A 19,797-nucleotide genomic window follows, 5' to 3' on the forward strand; every position below is an offset into this window, starting at 1 on the left:
TTTATTCGACCTCCAAAAGTCATAAAAAACGTCATAGTATAGTATGGCGTTTTTTTCGGGCAAAAAAAGTCAAAATTTTTTTCGACCTCCAAAAGTCATAAAAAACGTCATAGTATAGTATGGCGTTTTTTTCGGCCAAAAAAAGTCAAAATTTTTTTCGACCTCCAAAAGTCATAAAAAACGTCATAGTATAGTATGGCGTTTTTTTCGGACAAAAAAAGTCAAAATATTTTTCGACCTCAAAATGTCATAAAAACTCATAAAAAACGTCATAGTATAGTATGTCGTTTTTTTCGGCCAAAAAAAGTCAAAATTTTATTCGACCTCCAAAAGTCATAAAAAACGTCATAGTATAGTATGGCGTTTTTTTCGGGCAAAAAAAGTCAAAATTTTTTTACACCTCCAAAAGTCATAAAAAACGTCATAGTATAGTATGGCGTTTTTTTCGGACAGAAAAAGTCAAACTTTTTTTACACCTCCAAAAGTCATAAAAAACGTCATAGTATAGTATGTCGTTTTTTTCGGCCAAAAAAAGTCAAAATTTTTTTACACCTCCAAAAGTCATAAAAAACGTCATAGTATAGTTAGGCGTCAAAATTGGACAAAAAAAGTCAAGATTTTTTTCGACCTCCAAAAGTCACAAAAAACGTCATAGTATAGTAAGGCGTTTTTTTTGGCCAAAAAAAGTCAAAATTTTTTTCGACCTCAAAATGTCATAAAAACTCATAAAAAACGTCATAGTATAGTATGCCGTTTTTTTCGGCCAAAAAAAGTCAAAAATTTTTTCGACCTCAAAAAGTCATAAAAAACGTCATAGTATAGTAAGGCGTTTTTTTTGGGCAAAAAAAGTCAAATTTTTTTTCGATCTCAAAATGTCATAAAAACTCATAAAAAAACGTCATAGTATAGTATGGCGTTTTTTTCGGCCAAAAAAAGTCAAAATTTTTTTACACCTCCAAAAGTCATAAAAAACGTCATAGTATAGTATGGCGTTTTTTTCGGCCAAAAAAAGTCAAAATTTTTTTCGACCTCCAAAAGTCATAAAAAACGTCATAGTATAGTATGGCGTTTTTTTCGGACAAAAAAAGTCAAAATATTTTTCGACCTCAAAATGTCATAAAAACTCATAAAAAACGTCATAGTATAGTATGTCGTTTTTTTCGGCCAAAAAAATTCAAAATTTTTTTCGACCTCAAAATGTCATAAAAACTCATAAAAAACGTCATAGTATAGTATGTCGTTTTTTTCGGGCAAAAAAAGTCAAAATTTTATTCGACCTCCAAAAGTCATAAAAAACGTCATAGTATAGTATGGCGTTTTTTTCGGCCAAAAAAAGTCAAAATTTTTTTCGACCTCCAAAAGTCATAAAAAACGTCATAGTATAGTATGGCGTTTTTTTCGGACAAAAAAAGTCAAAATATTTTTCGACCTCAAAATGTCATAAAAACTCATAAAAAACGTCATAGTATAGTATGTCGTTTTTTTCGGCCAAAAAAAGTCAAAATTTTATTCGACCTCCAAAAGTCATAAAAAACGTCATAGTATAGTATGGCGTTTTTTTCGGCCAAAAAAAGTCAAAATTTTTTTCGACCTCCAAAAGTCATAAAAAACGTCATAGTATAGTATGGCGTTTTTTTCGGACAGAAAAAGTCAAACTTTTTTTACACCTCCAAAAGTCATAAAAAACGTCATAGTATAGTATGTCGTTTTTTTCGGCCAAAAAAAGTCAAAATTTTTTTACACCTCCAAAAGTCATAAAAAACGTCATAGTATAGTATGGCGTTTTTTTCGGCCAAAAAAAGTCAAAATTTTTTTACACCTCCAAAAGTCATAAAAAACGTCATAGTATAGTATGGCGTTTTTTTCGGCCAAAAAAAGTCAAAATTTTTTCAACCTCCAAAAGTCATAAAAAACGTCATAGTATACTATGGCGTTTTTTTCGGCCAAAAAAAGTCAAAATTTTTTTTTCGACCTCCAAAAGTCATAAAAAACGTCATAGTATAGTATGGCGTTTTTTTCGGCCAAAAAAAGTCAAAATTTTTTTGACCTCAAAATGTCATAAAAACTCATAAAAAACGTCATAGTATAGTATGTCGTTTTTTTTGGCCAAAAAAAGTCAAAATTTTTTTACACCTCCAAAAGTCATAAAAAACGTCATAGTATAGTATGGCGTTTTTTTCGGCCAAAAAAAGTCAAACTTTTTTTCGACCTCCAAAAGTCATAAAAAACGTCATAGTATAGTATGGCGTTTTTTTCGGCCAAAAAAAGTCAAAATTTTTTTGACCTCAAAATGTCATAAAAACTCATAAAAAACGTCATAGTATAGTATGTCGTTTTTTTCGGGCAAAAAAAGTCAAAATTTTTTTCGACCTCCAAAAGTCATAAAAAACGTCATAGTATAGTATGGCGTTTTTTTCGGCCAAAAAAAGTCAAACTTTTTTTCGACCTCCAAAAGTCATAAAAAACGTCATAGTATAGTATGGCGTTTTTTTCGGCCAAAAAAAGTCAAAATTTTTTTACACCTCCAAAAGTCATAAAAAACGTCATAGTATAGTATGGCGTTTTTTTCGGCCAAAAAAATTCAAATTTTTTTACACCTCCAAAAGTCATAAAAAACGTCATAGTATAGTATGGCGTTTTTTTCGGCCAAAAAAAGTCAAATTTTTTTTCGAGCTCAAAATGTCATAAAAACTCATAAAAAACGTCATAGTATAGTATGTCGTTTTTTTCGGCCAAAAAAAGTCAAAATTTTTTTACACCTCCAAAAGTCATAAAAAACGTCATAGTATAGTATGTCGTTTTTTCCGGCCAAAAAAAGTCCAAATTTTTTTACACCTCCAAAAGTCATAAAAAACGTCATAGTATAGTATGGCGTTTTTTTTGGGCAAAAAAAGTCAAAATTTTTTTACACCTCCAAAAGTCATAAAAAACGTCATAGTATAGTATGGCGTTTTTTTCGGCCAAAAAAAGTCAAAATTTTTTTCGAGCTCCAAAAGTCATAAAAAACGTCATAGTATAGTATGTCGTTTTTTTTTGGCCAAAAAAAGTCAAAATTTTTTTCGACCTCCAAAAGTCATAAAAAACGTCATAGTATAGTATAGCGTTTTTTTCGGCCAAAAAAAGTCAAAAAATTTTTCGAGCTCCAAAAGTCATAAAAAACGTCATAGTATAGTATGGCGTTTTTTTCGGCCAAAAAAAGTCAAAATTTTTTTACACCTCCAAAAGTCATAAAAAACGTCATAGTATAGTATGGCGTTTTTTTCGGCCAAAAAAGGTCAAAATTTTTTTACACCTCAAAATGTCATAAAAACTCATAAAAAACGTCATAGTATAGTATGTCGTTTTTTTCGGCCAAAAAAAGTCAAAATTTTTTTACACCTCCAAAAGTCATAAAAAACGTCATAGTATAGTATGGCGTTTTTTTCGGCCAAAAAAAGTCAAAATTTTTTTACACCTCCAAAAGTCATAAAAAACGTCATAGTATAGTATGGCGTTTTTTTCGGCCAAAAAAAGTCAAAATTTTTTTCGACCTCAAAATGTCATAAAAACTCATAAAAAACGTCATAGTATAGTATGGCGTTTTTTTCGGCCAAAAAAAGTCAAAATTTTTTTCGACCTCAAAATGTCATAAAAACTCATAAAAAACGTCATAGTATAGTATGGCGTTTTTTTAGGGCAAAAAAAGTCAAAATTTTTTTCGACCTCAAAATGTCATAAAAACTCATAAAAAACGTCATAGTATAGTATGGCGTTTTTTTCGGCCAAAAAAAGTCAAAAATTTTTTCGAGCTCCAAAAGTCATAAAAAACGTCATAGTATAGTATGGCGTTTTTTTCGGCCAAAAAAAGTCAAAATTTTTTTACACTTCCAAAAGTCATAAAAAACGTCATAGTATAGTATGGCGTTTTTTTCGGGCAAAAAAAGTCAAATTTTTTTTCGAGCTCAAAATGTCATAAAAACTCATAAAAAACGTCATAGTATAGTATGTCGTTTTTTTCGGCCAAAAAAAGTCAAAATTTTTTTCGACCTCCAAAAGTCATAAAAAACGTCATCGTATAGTATGGCGTTTTTTTCGGCCAAAAAAAGTCAAAATTTTTTTACACCTCAAAATGTCATAAAAACTCATAAAAAACGTCATAGTATAGTATGGCGTTTTTTTCGGCCAAAAAAAGTCAAAAAAATTTTCGAGCTCCAAAAGTCATAAAAAACGTCATAGTATAGTATGGCGTTTTTTTCGGCCAAAAAAAGTCAAAATTTTTTTACACCTCCAAAAGTCATAAAAAACGTCATAGTATAGTATGGCGTTTTTTTCGGCCAAAAAAGGTCAAAATTTTTTTACACCTCAAAATGTCATAAAAACTCATAAAAAACGTCATAGTATAGTATGTCGTTTTTTTCGGCCAAAAAAAGTCAAAATTTTTTTACACCTCCAAAAGTCATAAAAAACGTCATAGTATAGTATGGCGTTTTTTTCGGCCAAAAAAAGTCAAAATTTTTTTACACCTCCAAAAGTCATAAAAAACGTCATAGTATAGTATGGCGTTTTTTTCGGCCAAAAAAAGTCAAAATTTTTTTCGACCTCAAAATGTCATAAAAACTCATAAAAAACGTCATAGTATAGTATGGCGTTTTTTTCGGCCAAAAAAAGTCAAAATTTTTTTCGACCTCAAAATGTCATAAAAACTCATAAAAAACGTCATAGTATAGTATGGCGTTTTTTTTGGGCAAAAAAAGTCAAAATTTTTTTACACCTCCAAAAGTCATAAAAAACGTCATAGTATAGTATGGCGTTTTTTTTCGGCCAAAAAAAGTCAAAATTTTTTTCGACCTCCAAAAGTCATAAAAAACGTCATAGTATAGTATGTCGTTTTTTTTGGCCAAAAAAAGTCAAAATTTTTTTAGACCTCCAAAAGTCATAAAAAACGTCATAGTATAGTATGGCGTTTTTTTCGGCCAAAAAAAGTCAAAAAATTTTTCGAGCTCCAAAAGTCATAAAAAACGTCATAGTATAGTATGGCGTTTTTTTCGGGCAAAAAAAGTCAAATTTTTTTTCGAGCTCAAAATGTCATAAAAACTCATAAAAAACGTCATAGTATAGTATGGCGTTTTTTTCGGCCAAAAAAGGTCAAAATTTTTTTACACCTCAAAATGTCATAAAAACTCATAAAAAACGTCATAGTATAGTATGTCGTTTTTTTCGGCCAAAAAAAGTCAAAATTTTTTTCGACCTCCAAAAGTCATAAAAAACGTCATAGTATAGTATGGCGTTTTTTTCGGCCAAAAAAAGTCAAAATTTTTTTACACCTCCAAAAGTCATAAAAAACGTCATAGTATAGTATGGCGTTTTTTTCGGCCAAAAAAAGTCAAAAAAATTTTCGAGCTCCAAAAGTCATAAAAAACGTCATAGTATAGTATGGCGTTTTTTTCGGCCAAAAAAAGTCAAAATTTTTTTACACCTCCAAAAGTCATAAAAAACGTCATAGTATAGTATGGCGTTTTTTTCGGCCAAAAAAGGTCAAAATTTTTTTACACCTCAAAATGTCATAAAAACTCATAAAAAACGTCATAGTATAGTATGTCGTTTTTTTCGGCCAAAAAAAGTCAAAATTTTTTTACACCTCCAAAAGTCATAAAAAACGTCATAGTATAGTATGGCGTTTTTTTCGGCCAAAAAAAGTCAAAATTTTTTTACACCTCCAAAAGTCATAAAAAACGTCATAGTATAGTATGGCGTTTTTTTCGGCCAAAAAAAGTCAAAATTTTTTTCGACCTCAAAATGTCATAAAAACTCATAAAAAACGTCATAGTATAGTATGGCGTTTTTTTCGGCCAAAAAAAGTCAAAATTTTTTTCGACCTCAAAATGTCATAAAAACTCATAAAAAACGTCATAGTATAGTATGGCGTTTTTTTTGGGCAAAAAAAGTCAAAATTTTTTTACACCTCCAAAAGTCATAAAAAACGTCATAGTATAGTATGGCGTTTTTTTCGGCCAAAAAAAGTCAAAATTTTTTTCGACCTCCAAAAGTCATAAAAAACGTCATAGTATAGTATGTCGTTTTTTTTGGCCAAAAAAAGTCAAAATTTTTTTAGACCTCCAAAAGTCATAAAAAACGTCATAGTATAGTATGGCGTTTTTTTCGGCCAAAAAAAGTCAAAAAATTTTTCGAGCTCCAAAAGTCATAAAAAACGTCATAGTATAGTATGGCGTTTTTTTCGGGCAAAAAAAGTCAAATTTTTTTTCGAGCTCAAAATGTCATAAAAACTCATAAAAAACGTCATAGTATAGTATGGCGTTTTTTTCGGCCAAAAAAGGTCAAAATTTTTTTACACCTCAAAATGTCATAAAAACTCATAAAAAACGTCATAGTATAGTATGTCGTTTTTTTCGGCCAAAAAAAGTCAAAATTTTTTTCGACCTCCAAAAGTCATAAAAAACGTCATAGTATAGTATGGCGTTTTTTTCGGCCAAAAAAAGTCAAAATTTTTTTACACCTCCAAAAGTCATAAAAAACGTCATAGTATAGTATGGCGTTTTTTTCGGACAAAAAAAGTCAAAATTTTTTTCGAGCTCCAAAAGTCATAAAAAACGTCATAGTATAGTAAGGCGTTTTTTTCGGCCAAAAAAAGTCAAAATTTTTTTCGACCTCCAAAAGTCATAAAAAACGTCATAGTACAGTTAGGCGTCAAAATTGGACAAAAAAAGTCAAGATTTTTTTCGACCTCCAAAAGTCACAAAAAACGTCATAGTATAGTAAGGCGTTTTTTTCGGCCAAAAAAAGTCAAAATTTTTTTAGACCTCCAAAATTCATAAAAAACGTCATAGTATAGTATGTCGTTTTTTTCAGGCAAAAAAAGTCAAAATTTTTTTACACCTCCAAAACTCATAAAAAACGTCATAGTATAGTATGGCGTTTTTTTAGGGCAAAAAAAGTCAAAATTTTTTTCGACCTCAAAATGTCATAAAAACTCATAAAAAACGTCATAGTATAGTATGGCGTTTTTTTAGGGCAAAAAAAGTCAAAATTTTTTTACACCTCCAAAAGTCATAAAAAACGTCATAGTATAGTATGGCGTTTTTTTCGGCCAAAAAAAGTCAAAATTTTTTTACACCTCCAAAAGTCATAAAAAACGTCATAGTATAGTATGGCGTTTTTTTCGGCCAAAAAAAGTCAAAATTTTTTTACACCTCAAAATGTCATAAAAAACGTCATAGTATAGTTAGGCGTCAAAATTGGACAAAAAAAGTCAAGATTTTTTTCGACCTCCAAAAGTCACAAAAAACGTCATAGTATAGTATGGCGTTTTTTTCGGCCAAAAAAAGTCAAAATTTTTTTCGACCTCAAAATGTCATAAAAACTCATAAAAAACGTCATAGTATAGTATGGCGTTTTTTTCGACCAAAAAAAGTCAAAATTTTTTTCGACCTCAAAATGTCATAAAAACTCATAAAAAACGTCATAGTATAGTATGGCGTTTTTTTTGGGCAAAAAAAGTCAAAATTTTTTTACACCTCCAAAAGTCATAAAAAACGTCATAGTATAGTATGGCGTTTTTTTCGGCCAAAAAAAGTCAAAATTTTTTTACACCTCCAAAAGTCATAAAAAACGTCATAGTATAGTATGGCGTTTTTTTCGGCCAAAAAAAGTCAAAAATTTTTTCGAGCTCCAAAAGTCATAAAAAACGTCATAGTATAGTATGGCGTTTTTTTCGGCCAAAAAAAGTCAAAATTTTTTTACACCTCCAAAAGTCATAAAAAACGTCATAGTATAGTATGGCGTTTTTTTCGGCCAAAAAAAGTCAAAATTTTTTTACACCTCAAAATGTCATAAAAACTCATAAAAAACGTCATAGTATAGTATGTCGTTTTTTTCGGCCAAAAAAAGTCAAAATTTTTTTCGACCTCCAAAAGTCATAAAAAACGTCATCGTATAGTATGGCGTTTTTTTCGGCCAAAAAAAGTCAAAATTTTTTTACACCTCAAAATGTCATAAAAACTCATAAAAAACGTCATAGTATAGTATGGCGTTTTTTTCGGCCAAAAAAAGTCAAAATTTTTTTACACCTCCAAAAGTCATAAAAAACGTCATAGTATAGTATGTCGTTTTTTTTGGCCAAAAAAAGTCAAAATTTTTTTAGACCTCCAAAAGTCATAAAAAACGTCATAGTATAGTATGGCGTTTTTTTCGGCCAAAAAAAGTCAAAAAATTTTTCGAGCTCCAAAAGTCATAAAAAACGTCATAGTATAGTATGGCGTTTTTTTCGGGCAAAAAAAGTCAAATTTTTTTTTGAGCTCAAAATGTCATAAAAACTCATAAAAAACGTCATAGTATAGTATGTCGTTTTTTTCGGCCAAAAAAAGTCAAAATTTTTTTCGACCTCCAAAAGTCATAAAAAACGTCATAGTATAGTATGGCGTTTTTTTCGGGCAAAAAAAGTCAAATTTTTTTTCGAGCTCAAAATGTCATAAAAACTCATAAAAAACGTCATAGTATAGTATGGCGTTTTTTTCGGCCAAAAAAGGTCAAAATTTTTTTACACCTCAAAATGTCATAAAAACTCATAAAAAACGTCATAGTATAGTATGTCGTTTTTTTCGGCCAAAAAAAGTCAAAAATTTTTTCGAGCTCCAAAAGTCATAAAAAACGTCATAGTATAGTATGGCGTTTTTTTCGGCCAAAAAAAGTCAAAATTTTTTTACACCTCCAAAAGTCATAAAAAACGTCATAGTATAGTATGGCGTTTTTTTCGGGCAAAAAAAGTCAAATTTTTTTTCGAGCTCAAAATGTCATAAAAACTCATAAAAAACGTCATAGTATAGTATGTCGTTTTTTTCGGCCAAAAAAAGTCAAAATTTTTTTCGACCTCCAAAAGTCATAAAAAACGTCATCGTATAGTATGGCGTTTTTTTCGGCCAAAAAAAGTCAAAATTTTTTTACACCTCAAAATGTCATAAAAACTCATAAAAAACGTCATAGTATAGTATGGCGTTTTTTTCGGCCAAAAAAAAGTCAAAATTTTTTTACACCTCCAAAAGTCATAAAAAACGTCATAGTATAGTATGTCGTTTTTTTTGGCCAAAAAAAGTCAAAATTTTTTTAGACCTCCAAAAGTCATAAAAAACGTCATAGTATAGTATGGCGTTTTTTTCGGCCCAAAAGAGTCAAAAAATTTTTCGAGCTCCAAAAGTCATAAAAAACGTCATAGTATAGTATGGCGTTTTTTTCGGGCAAAAAAAGTCAAATTTTTTTTTGAGCTCAAAATGTCATAAAAACTCATAAAAAACGTCATAGTATAGTATGTCGTTTTTTTCGGCCAAAAAAAGTCAAAATTTTTTTACACCTCCAAAAGTCATAAAAAACGTCATAGTATAGTATGGCGTTTTTTTCGGGCAAAAAAAGTCAAATTTTTTTTCGAGCTCAAAATGTCATAAAAACTCATAAAAAACGTCATAGTATAGTATGGCGTTTTTTTCGGCCAAAAAAGGTCAAAATTTTTTTACACCTCAAAATGTCATAAAAACTCATAAAAAACGTCATAGTATAGTATGTCGTTTTTTTCGGCCAAAAAAAGTCAAAAAAATTTTCGAGCTCCAAAAGTCATAAAAAACGTCATAGTATAGTATGGCGTTTTTTATGACTTTTGGAGGTCGAAAAAATTTTGAAAAATTTTTTTCGACCTCAAAATGTCATAAAAACTCATAAAAAACGTCATAGTATAGTATGGCGTTTTTTTAGGGCAAAAAAAGTCAAAATTTTTTTACACCTCCAAAAGTCATAAAAAACGTCATAGTATAGTATGGCGTTTTTTCCAGCCAAAAAAAGTCAAAATTTTTTTACACCTCAAAATGTCATAAAAACTCATAAAAAACGTCATAGTATAGTATGGCGTTTTTTTCGGCCAAAAAAAGTCAAAAAATTTTTCGAGCTCCAAAAGTCATAAAAAACGTCATAGTATAGTATGGCGTTTTTTTCGGCCAAAAAAGGTCAAAATTTTTTTACACCTCAAAATGTCATAAAAACTCATAAAAAACGTCATAGTATAGTATGTCGTTTTTTTCGGCCAAAAAAAGTCAAAATTTTTTTCGACCTCCAAAAGTCATAAAAAACGTCATAGTATAGTATGGCGTTTTTTTCGGCCAAAAAAAGTCAAAATTTTTTTACACCTCCAAAAGTCATAAAAAACGTCATAGTATAGTATGGCGTTTTTTTCGGACAAAAAAAGTCAAAATTTTTTTCGAGCTCCAAAAGTCATAAAAAACGTCATAGTATAGTAAGGCGTTTTTTTCGGCCAAAAAAAGTCAAAATTTTTTTCGACCTCCAAAAGTCATAAAAAACGTCATAGTATAGTTAGGCGTCAAAATTGGACAAAAAAAGTCAAGATTTTTTTCGACCTCCAAAAGTCACAAAAAACGTCATAGTATAGTAAGGCGTTTTTTTCGGCCAAAAAAAGTCAAAATTTTTTTAGACCTCCAAAATTCATAAAAAACGTCATAGTATAGTATGTCGTTTTTTTCAGGCAAAAAAAGTCAAAATTTTTTTACACCTCCAAAAGTCATAAAAAACGTCATAGTATAGTATGGCGTTTTTTTCGGCCAAAAAAAGTCAAATTTTTTTTCGACCTCCAAAAGTCATAAAAAACGTCATAGTATAGTATGGCGTTTTTTTCGGCCAAAAAAAGTCAAAAAATTTTTCGAGCTCCAAAAGTCATAAAAAACGTCATAGTATAGTATGGCGTTTTTTTCGGGCAAAAAAAGTCAAATTTTTTTTCGAGCTCAAAATGTCATAAAAACTCATAAAAAACGTCATAGTATAGTATGGCGTTTTTTTCGGCCAAAAAAGGTCAAAATTTTTTTACACCTCAAAATGTCATAAAAACTCATAAAAAACGTCATAGTATAGTATGTCGTTTTTTTCGGCCAAAAAAAGTCAAAATTTTTTTCGACCTCCAAAAGTCATAAAAAACGTCATAGTATAGTATGGCGTTTTTTTCGGCCAAAAAAAGTCAAAATTTTTTTACACCTCCAAAAGTCATAAAAAACGTCATAGTATAGTATGGCGTTTTTTTCGGACAAAAAAAGTCAAAATTTTTTTCGAGCTCCAAAAGTCATAAAAAACGTCATAGTATAGTAAGGCGTTTTTTTCGGCCAAAAAAAGTCAAAATTTTTTTCGACCTCCAAAAGTCATAAAAAACGTCATAGTATAGTTAGGCGTCAAAATTGGACAAAAAAAGTCAAGATTTTTTTCGACCTCCAAAAGTCACAAAAAACGTCATAGTATAGTAAGGCGTTTTTTTAGGGCAAAAAAAGTCAAAATTTTTTTCGACCTCCAAAAGTCATAAAAAACGTCATAGTATAGTATGGCGTTTTTTTCGGCCAAAAAAAGTCAAAATTTTTTTACACCTCCAAAAGTCATAAAAAACGTCATAGTATAGTATGGCGTTTTTTTCGGCCAAAAAAAGTCAAAATTTTTTTAGACCTCCAAAATTCATAAAAAACGTCATAGTATAGTATGTCGTTTTTTTCAGGCAAAAAAAGTCAAAATTTTTTTACACCTCCAAAACTCATAAAAAACGTCATAGTATAGTATGGCGTTTTTTTAGGGCAAAAAAAGTCAAAATTTTTTTCGACCTCAAAATGTCATAAAAACTCATAAAAAACGTCATAGTATAGTATGGCGTTTTTTTAGGGCAAAAAAAGTCAAAATTTTTTTACACCTCCAAAAGTCATAAAAAACGTCATAGTATAGTATGGCGTTTTTTTCGGCCAAAAAAAGTCAAAATTTTTTTACACCTCCAAAAGTCATAAAAAACGTCATAGTATAGTATGGCGTTTTTTTCGGCCAAAAAAAGTCAAAATTTTTTTACACCTCAAAATGTCATAAAAAACGTCATAGTATAGTTAGGCGTCAAAATTGGACAAAAAAAGTCAAGATTTTTTTCGACCTCCAAAAGTCACAAAAAACGTCATAGTATAGTATGGCGTTTTTTTCGGCCAAAAAAAGTCAAAATTTTTTTCGACCTCAAAATGTCATAAAAACTCATAAAAAACGTCATAGTATAGTATGGCGTTTTTTTCGGCCAAAAAAAGTCAAAATTTTTTTCGACCTCAAAATGTCATAAAAACTCATAAAAAACGTCATAGTATAGTATGGCGTTTTTTTTGGGCAAAAAAAGTCAAAATTTTTTTACACCTCCAAAAGTCATAAAAAACGTCATAGTATAGTATGGCGTTTTTTTCGGCCAAAAAAAGTCAAAATTTTTTTCGACCTCCAAAAGTCATAAAAAACGTCATAGTATAGTATGGCGTTTTTTTCGGCCAAAAAAAGTCAAAAAATTTTTCGAGCTCCAAAAGTCATAAAAAACGTCATAGTATAGTATGGCGTTTTTTTCGGGCAAAAAAAGTCAAATTTTTTTTCGAGCTCAAAATGTCATAAAAACTCATAAAAAACGTCATAGTATAGTATGGCGTTTTTTTCGGCCAAAAAAGGTCAAAATTTTTTTACACCTCAAAATGTCATAAAAACTCATAAAAAACGTCATAGTATAGTATGTCGTTTTTTTCGGCCAAAAAAAGTCAAAATTTTTTTACACCTCCAAAAGTCATAAAAAACGTCATAGTATAGTATGGCGTTTTTTTCGGCCAAAAAAAGTCAAAATTTTTTTACACCTCCAAAAGTCATAAAAAACGTCATAGTATAGTATGGCGTTTTTTTCGGACAAAAAAAGTCAAAATTTTTTTCGAGCTCCAAAAGTCATAAAAAACGTCATAGTATAGTAAGGCGTTTTTTTCGGCCAAAAAAAGTCAAAATTTTTTTCGACCTCCAAAAGTCATAAAAAACGTCATAGTATAGTTAGGCGTCAAAATTGGACAAAAAAAGTCAAGATTTTTTTCGACCTCCAAAAGTCACAAAAAACGTCATAGTATAGTAAGGCGTTTTTTTCGGCCAAAAAAAGTCAAAATTTTTTTAGACCTCCAAAATTCATAAAAAACGTCATAGTATAGTATGTCGTTTTTTTCAGGCAAAAAAAGTCAAAATTTTTTTACACCTCCAAAACTCATAAAAAACGTCATAGTATAGTATGGCGTTTTTTTAGGGCAAAAAAAGTCAAAATTTTTTTCGACCTCAAAATGTCATAAAAACTCATAAAAAACGTCATAGTATAGTATGGCGTTTTTTTAGGGCAAAAAAAGTCAAAATTTTTTTACACCTCCAAAAGTCATAAAAAACGTCATAGTATAGTATGGCGTTTTTTTCGGCCAAAAAAAGTCAAAATTTTTTTACACCTCCAAAAGTCATAAAAAACGTCATAGTATAGTATGTCGTTTTTTTTGGCCAAAAAAAGTCAAAATTTTTTTAGACCTCCAAAATTCATAAAAAACGTCATAGTATAGTATGTCGTTTTTTTCAGGCAAAAAAAGTCAAAATTTTTTTACACCTCCAAAAGTCATAAAAAACGTCATAGTATAGTATGGCGTTTTTTTCGGACAAAAAAAGTCAAAATTTTTTTACACCTCAAAATGTCATAAAACCTCATAAAAAACGTCATAGTATAGTATGGCGTTTTTTTCGGCCAAAAAAAGTCAAAATTTTTTTTGACCTCAAAATGTCATAAAAACTCATAAAAAACGTCATAGTATAGTATGGCGTTTTTTTCGGCCAAAAAAAGTCAAAAAATTTTTCGAGCTCCAAAAGTCATAAAAAACGTCATAGTATAGTATGGCGTTTTTTTCGGCCAAAAAAAGTCAAAATTTTTTTACACCTCCAAAAGTCATAAAAAACGTCATAGTATAGTATGGCGTTTTTTTCGGCCAAAAAAAGTCAAAATTTTTTTTGACCTCAAAATGTCATAAAAACTCATAAAAAACGTCATAGTATAGTATGTCGTTTTTTTTGGCCAAAAAAAGTCAAAATTTTTTTACACCTCCAAAAGTCATAAAAAACGTCATAGTATAGTATGGCGTTTTTTTCGGCCAAAAAAAGTCAAAATTTTTTTCAACCTCCAAAAGTCATAAAAAACGTCATAGTATAGTATGGCGTTTTTTTCGGCCAAAAAAAGTCAAAATTTTTTTACACCTCCAAAAGTCATAAAAAACGTCATAGTATAGTATGGCGTTTTTTTCGGCCAAAAAAAGTCAAAAATTTTTTCGAGCTCCAAAAGTCATAAAAAACGTCATAGTATAGTATGGCGTTTTTTTCGGCCAAAAAAAGTCAAAAAATTTTTCGAGCTCCAAAAGTCATAAAAAACGTCATAGTATAGTATGGCGTTTTTTATGACTTTTGGAGGTCGAAAAAATTTTGAAAAATTTTTTTCGACCTCAAAATGTCATAAAAACTCATAAAAAACGTCATAGTATAGTATGGCGTTTTTTTAGGGCAAAAAAAGTCAAAATTTTTTTACACCTCCAAAAGTCATAAAAAACGTCATAGTATAGTATGGCGTTTTTTCCAGCCAAAAAAAGTCAAAATTTTTTTACACCTCAAAATGTCATAAAAACTCATAAAAAACGTCATAGTATAGTATGGCGTTTTTTTCGGCCAAAAAAAGTCAAAAAATTTTTCGAGCTCCAAAAGTCATAAAAAACGTCATAGTATAGTATGGCGTTTTTTTCGGCCAAAAAAGGTCAAAATTTTTTTACACCTCAAAATGTCATAAAAACTCATAAAAAACGTCATAGTATAGTATGTCGTTTTTTTCGGCCAAAAAAAGTCAAAATTTTTTTCGACCTCCAAAAGTCATAAAAAACGTCATAGTATAGTATGGCGTTTTTTTCGGCCAAAAAAAGTCAAAATTTTTTTACACCTCCAAAAGTCATAAAAAACGTCATAGTATAGTATGGCGTTTTTTTCGGACAAAAAAAGTCAAAATTTTTTTCGAGCTCCAAAAGTCATAAAAAACGTCATAGTATAGTAAGGCGTTTTTTTCGGCCAAAAAAAGTCAAAATTTTTTTCGACCTCCAAAAGTCATAAAAAACGTCATAGTATAGTTAGGCGTCAAAATTGGACAAAAAAAGTCAAGATTTTTTTCGACCTCCAAAAGTCACAAAAAACGTCATAGTATAGTAAGGCGTTTTTTTCGGCCAAAAAAAGTCAAAATTTTTTTAGACCTCCAAAATTCATAAAAAACGTCATAGTATAGTATGTCGTTTTTTTCAGGCAAAAAAAGTCAAAATTTTTTTACACCTCCAAAACTCATAAAAAACGTCATAGTATAGTATGGCGTTTTTTTCGGCCAAAAAAAGTCAAAATTTTTTTCGACCTCCAAAAGTCATAAAAAACGTCATAGTATAGTATGGCGTTTTTTTCGGCCAAAAAAAGTCAAAAAATTTTTCGAGCTCCAAAAGTCATAAAAAACGTCATAGTATAGTATGGCGTTTTTTTCGGGCAAAAAAAGTCAAATTTTTTTTCGAGCTCAAAATGTCATAAAAACTCATAAAAAACGTCATAGTATAGTATGGCGTTTTTTTCGGCCAAAAAAGGTCAAAATTTTTTTACACCTCAAAATGTCATAAAAACTCATAAAAAACGTCATAGTATAGTATGTCGTTTTTTTCGGCCAAAAAAAGTCAAAATTTTTTTACACCTCCAAAAGTCATAAAAAACGTCATAGTATAGTATGGCGTTTTTTTCGGCCAAAAAAAGTCAAAATTTTTTTACACCTCCAAAAGTCATAAAAAACGTCATAGTATAGTATGGCGTTTTTTTCGGACAAAAAAAGTCAAAATTTTTTTCGAGCTCCAAAAGTCATAAAAAACGTCATAGTATAGTAAGGCGTTTTTTTCGGCCAAAAAAAGTCAAAATTTTTTTCGAGCTCCAAAAGTCATAAAAAACGTCATAGTATAGTTAGGCGTCAAAATTGGACAAAAAAAGTCAAGATTTTTTTCGACCTCCAAAAGTCACAAAAAACGTCATAGTATAGTAAGGCGTTTTTTTCGGCCAAAAAAAGTCAAAATTTTTTTAGACCTCCAAAATTCATAAAAAACGTCATAGTATAGTATGTCGTTTTTTTCAGGCAAAAAAAGTCAAAATTTTTTTACACCTCCAAAACTCATAAAAAACGTCATAGTATAGTATGGCGTTTTTTTAGGGCAAAAAAAGTCAAAATTTTTTTCGACCTCCAAAAGTCATAAAAAACGTCATAGTATAGTATGGCGTTTTTTTCGGCCAAAAAAAGTCAAAATTTTTTTACACCTCCAAAAGTCATAAAAAACGTCATAGTATAGTATGGCGTTTTTTTCGGCCAAAAAAAGTCAAAATTTTTTTACACCTCCAAAATTCATAAAAAACGTCATAGTATAGTATGTCGTTTTTTTCAGGCAAAAAAAGTCAAAATTTTTTTACACCTCCAAAACTCATAAAAAACGTCATAGTATAGTATGGCGTTTTTTTAGGGCAAAAAAAGTCAAAATTTTTTTCGACCTCAAAATGTCATAAAAACTCATAAAAAACGTCATAGTATAGTATGGCGTTTTTTTAGGGCAAAAAAAGTCAAAATTTTTTTACACCTCCAAAAGTCATAAAAAACGTCATAGTATAGTATGGCGTTTTTTTCGGCCAAAAAAAGTCAAAATTTTTTTACACCTCCAAAAGTCATAAAAAACGTCATAGTATAGTATGGCGTTTTTTTCGGCCAAAAAAAGTCAAAATTTTTTTACACCTCAAAATGTCATAAAAAACGTCATAGTATAGTTAGGCGTCAAAATTGGACAAAAAAAGTCAAGATTTTTTTCGACCTCCAAAAGTCACAAAAAACGTCATAGTATAGTATGGCGTTTTTTTCGGCCAAAAAAAGTCAAAATTTTTTTCGACCTCAAAATGTCATAAAAACTCATAAAAAACGTCATAGTATAGTATGGCGTTTTTTTCGGCCAAAAAAAGTCAAAATTTTTTTCGACCTCAAAATGTCATAAAAACTCATAAAAAACGTCATAGTATAGTATGGCGTTTTTTTTGGGCAAAAAAAGTCAAAATTTTTTTACACCTCCAAAAGTCATAAAAAACGTCATAGTATAGTATGGCGTTTTTTTCGGCCAAAAAAAGTCAAAATTTTTTTCGACCTCCAAAAGTCATAAAAAACGTCATAGTATAGTATGGCGTTTTTTTCGGCCAAAAAAAGTCAAAAAATTTTTCGAGCTCCAAAAGTCATAAAAAACGTCATAGTATAGTATGGCGTTTTTTTCGGGCAAAAAAAGTCAAATTTTTTTTCGAGCTCAAAATGTCATAAAAACTCATAAAAAACGTCATAGTATAGTATGGCGTTTTTTTCGGCCAAAAAAGGTCAAAATTTTTTTACACCTCAAAATGTCATAAAAACTCATAAAAAACGTCATAGTATAGTATGTCGTTTTTTTCGGCCAAAAAAAGTCAAAATTTTTTTACACCTCCAAAAGTCATAAAAAACGTCATAGTATAGTATGGCGTTTTTTTCGGCCAAAAAAAGTCAAAATTTTTTTACACCTCCAAAAGTCATAAAAAACGTCATAGTATAGTATGGCGTTTTTTTCGGACAAAAAAAGTCAAAATTTTTTTCGAGCTCCAAAAGTCATAAAAAACGTCATAGTATAGTAAGGCGTTTTTTTCGGCCAAAAAAAGTCAAAATTTTTTTCGACCTCCAAAAGTCATAAAAAACGTCATAGTATAGTTAGGCGTCAAAATTGGACAAAAAAAGTCAAGATTTTTTTCGACCTCCAAAAGTCACAAAAAACGTCATAGTATAGTAAGGCGTTTTTTTCGGCCAAAAAAAGTCAAAATTTTTTTAGACCTCCAAAATTCATAAAAAACGTCATAGTATAGTATGTCGTTTTTTTCAGGCAAAAAAAGTCAAAATTTTTTTACACCTCCAAAACTCATAAAAAACGTCATAGTATAGTATGGCGTTTTTTTAGGGCAAAAAAAGTCAAAATTTTTTTCGACCTCAAAATGTCATAAAAACTCATAAAAAACGTCATAGTATAGTATGGCGTTTTTTTAGGGCAAAAAAAGTCAAAATTTTTTTACACCTCCAAAAGTCATAAAAAACGTCATAGTATAGTATGGCGTTTTTTTCGGCCAAAAAAAGTCAAAATTTTTTTACACCTCCAAAAGTCATAAAAAACGTCATAGTATAGTATGTCGTTTTTTTTGGCCAAAAAAAGTCAAAATTTTTTTAGACCTCCAAAATTCATAAAAAACGTCATAGTATAGTATGTCGTTTTTTTCAGGCAAAAAAAGTCAAAATTTTTTTACACCTCCAAAAGTCATAAAAAACGTCATAGTATAGTATGGCGTTTTTTTCGGCCAAAAAAAAGTCAAAATTTTTTTACACCTCCAAAAGTCATAAAAAACGTCATAGTATAGTATGTCGTTTTTTTTGGCCAAAAAAAGTCAAAATTTTTTTAGACCTCCAAAAGTCATAAAAAACGTCATAGTATAGTATGGCGTTTTTTTCGGCCCAAAAGAGTCAAAAAATTTTTCGAGCTCCAAAAGTCATAAAAAACGTCATAGTATAGTATGGCGTTTTTTTCGGGCAAAAAAAGTCAAATTTTTTTTTGAGCTCAAAATGTCATAAAAACTCATAAAAAACGTCATAGTATAGTATGTCGTTTTTTTCGGCCAAAAAAAGTCAAAATTTTTTTACACCTCCAAAAGTCATAAAAAACGTCATAGTATAGTATGGCGTTTTTTTCGGGCAAAAAAAGTCAAATTTTTTTTCGAGCTCAAAATGTCATAAAAACTCATAAAAAACGTCATAGTATAGTATGGCGTTTTTTTCGGCCAAAAAAGGTCAAAATTTTTTTACACCTCAAAATGTCATAAAAACTCATAAAAAACGTCATAGTATAGTATGTCGTTTTTTTCGGCCAAAAAAAGTCAAAAAATTTTTCGAGCTCCAAAAGTCATAAAAAACGTCATAGTATAGTATGGCGTTTTTTATGACTTTTGGAGGTCGAAAAAATTTTGAAAAATTTTTTTCGACCTCAAAATGTCATAAAAACTCATAAAAAACGTCATAGTATAGTATGGCGTTTTTTATGACTTTTGGAGGTCGAAAAAATTTTGAAAAATTTTTTTCGACCTCAAAATGTCATAAAAACTCATAAAAAACGTCATAGTATAGTATGGCGTTTTTTTAGGGCAAAAAAAGTCAAAATTTTTTTACACCTCCAAAAGTCATAAAAAACGTCATAGTATAGTATGGCGTTTTTTCCAGCCAAAAAAAGTCAAAATTTTTTTACACCTCAAAATGTCATAAAAACTCATAAAAAACGTCATAGTATAGTATGGCGTTTTTTTCGGCCAAAAAAAGTCAAAAAATTTTTCGAGCTCCAAAAGTCATAAAAAACGTCATAGTATAGTATGGCGTTTTTTTCGGCCAAAAAAAGTCAAAATTTTTTTCGAGCTCCAAAAGTCATAAAAAACGTCATAGTATAGTATGTCGTTTTTTTTGGCCAAAAAAAGTCAAAATTTTTTTACACCTCCAAAAGTCATAAAAAACGTCATAGTATAGTATGGCGTTTTTTTCGGCCAAAAAAAGTCAAAAAATTTTTCGAGCTCCAAAAGTCATAAAAAACGTCATAGTATAGTATGGCGATTTTTCGGCCAAAAAAAGTCAAAATTTTTTTACACCTCCAAAAGTCATAAAAAACGTCATAGTATAGTATGGCGTTTTTTTCGGCCAAAAAAAGTCCAAATTTTTTTCGACCTCAAAATGTCATAAAAACTCATAAAAAACGTCATAGTATAGTATGGCGTTTTTTTAGGGCAAAAAAAGTCAAAATTTTTTTACACCTCCAAAAGTCATAAAAAACGTCATAGTATAGT

The sequence above is a fragment of the Toxotes jaculatrix genome, chromosome 19 (genome assembly GCF_017976425.1).
Source record: "Toxotes jaculatrix isolate fToxJac2 chromosome 19, fToxJac2.pri, whole genome shotgun sequence".
Classification (NCBI taxonomy): Eukaryota; Metazoa; Chordata; class Actinopteri; family Toxotidae; genus Toxotes; species Toxotes jaculatrix.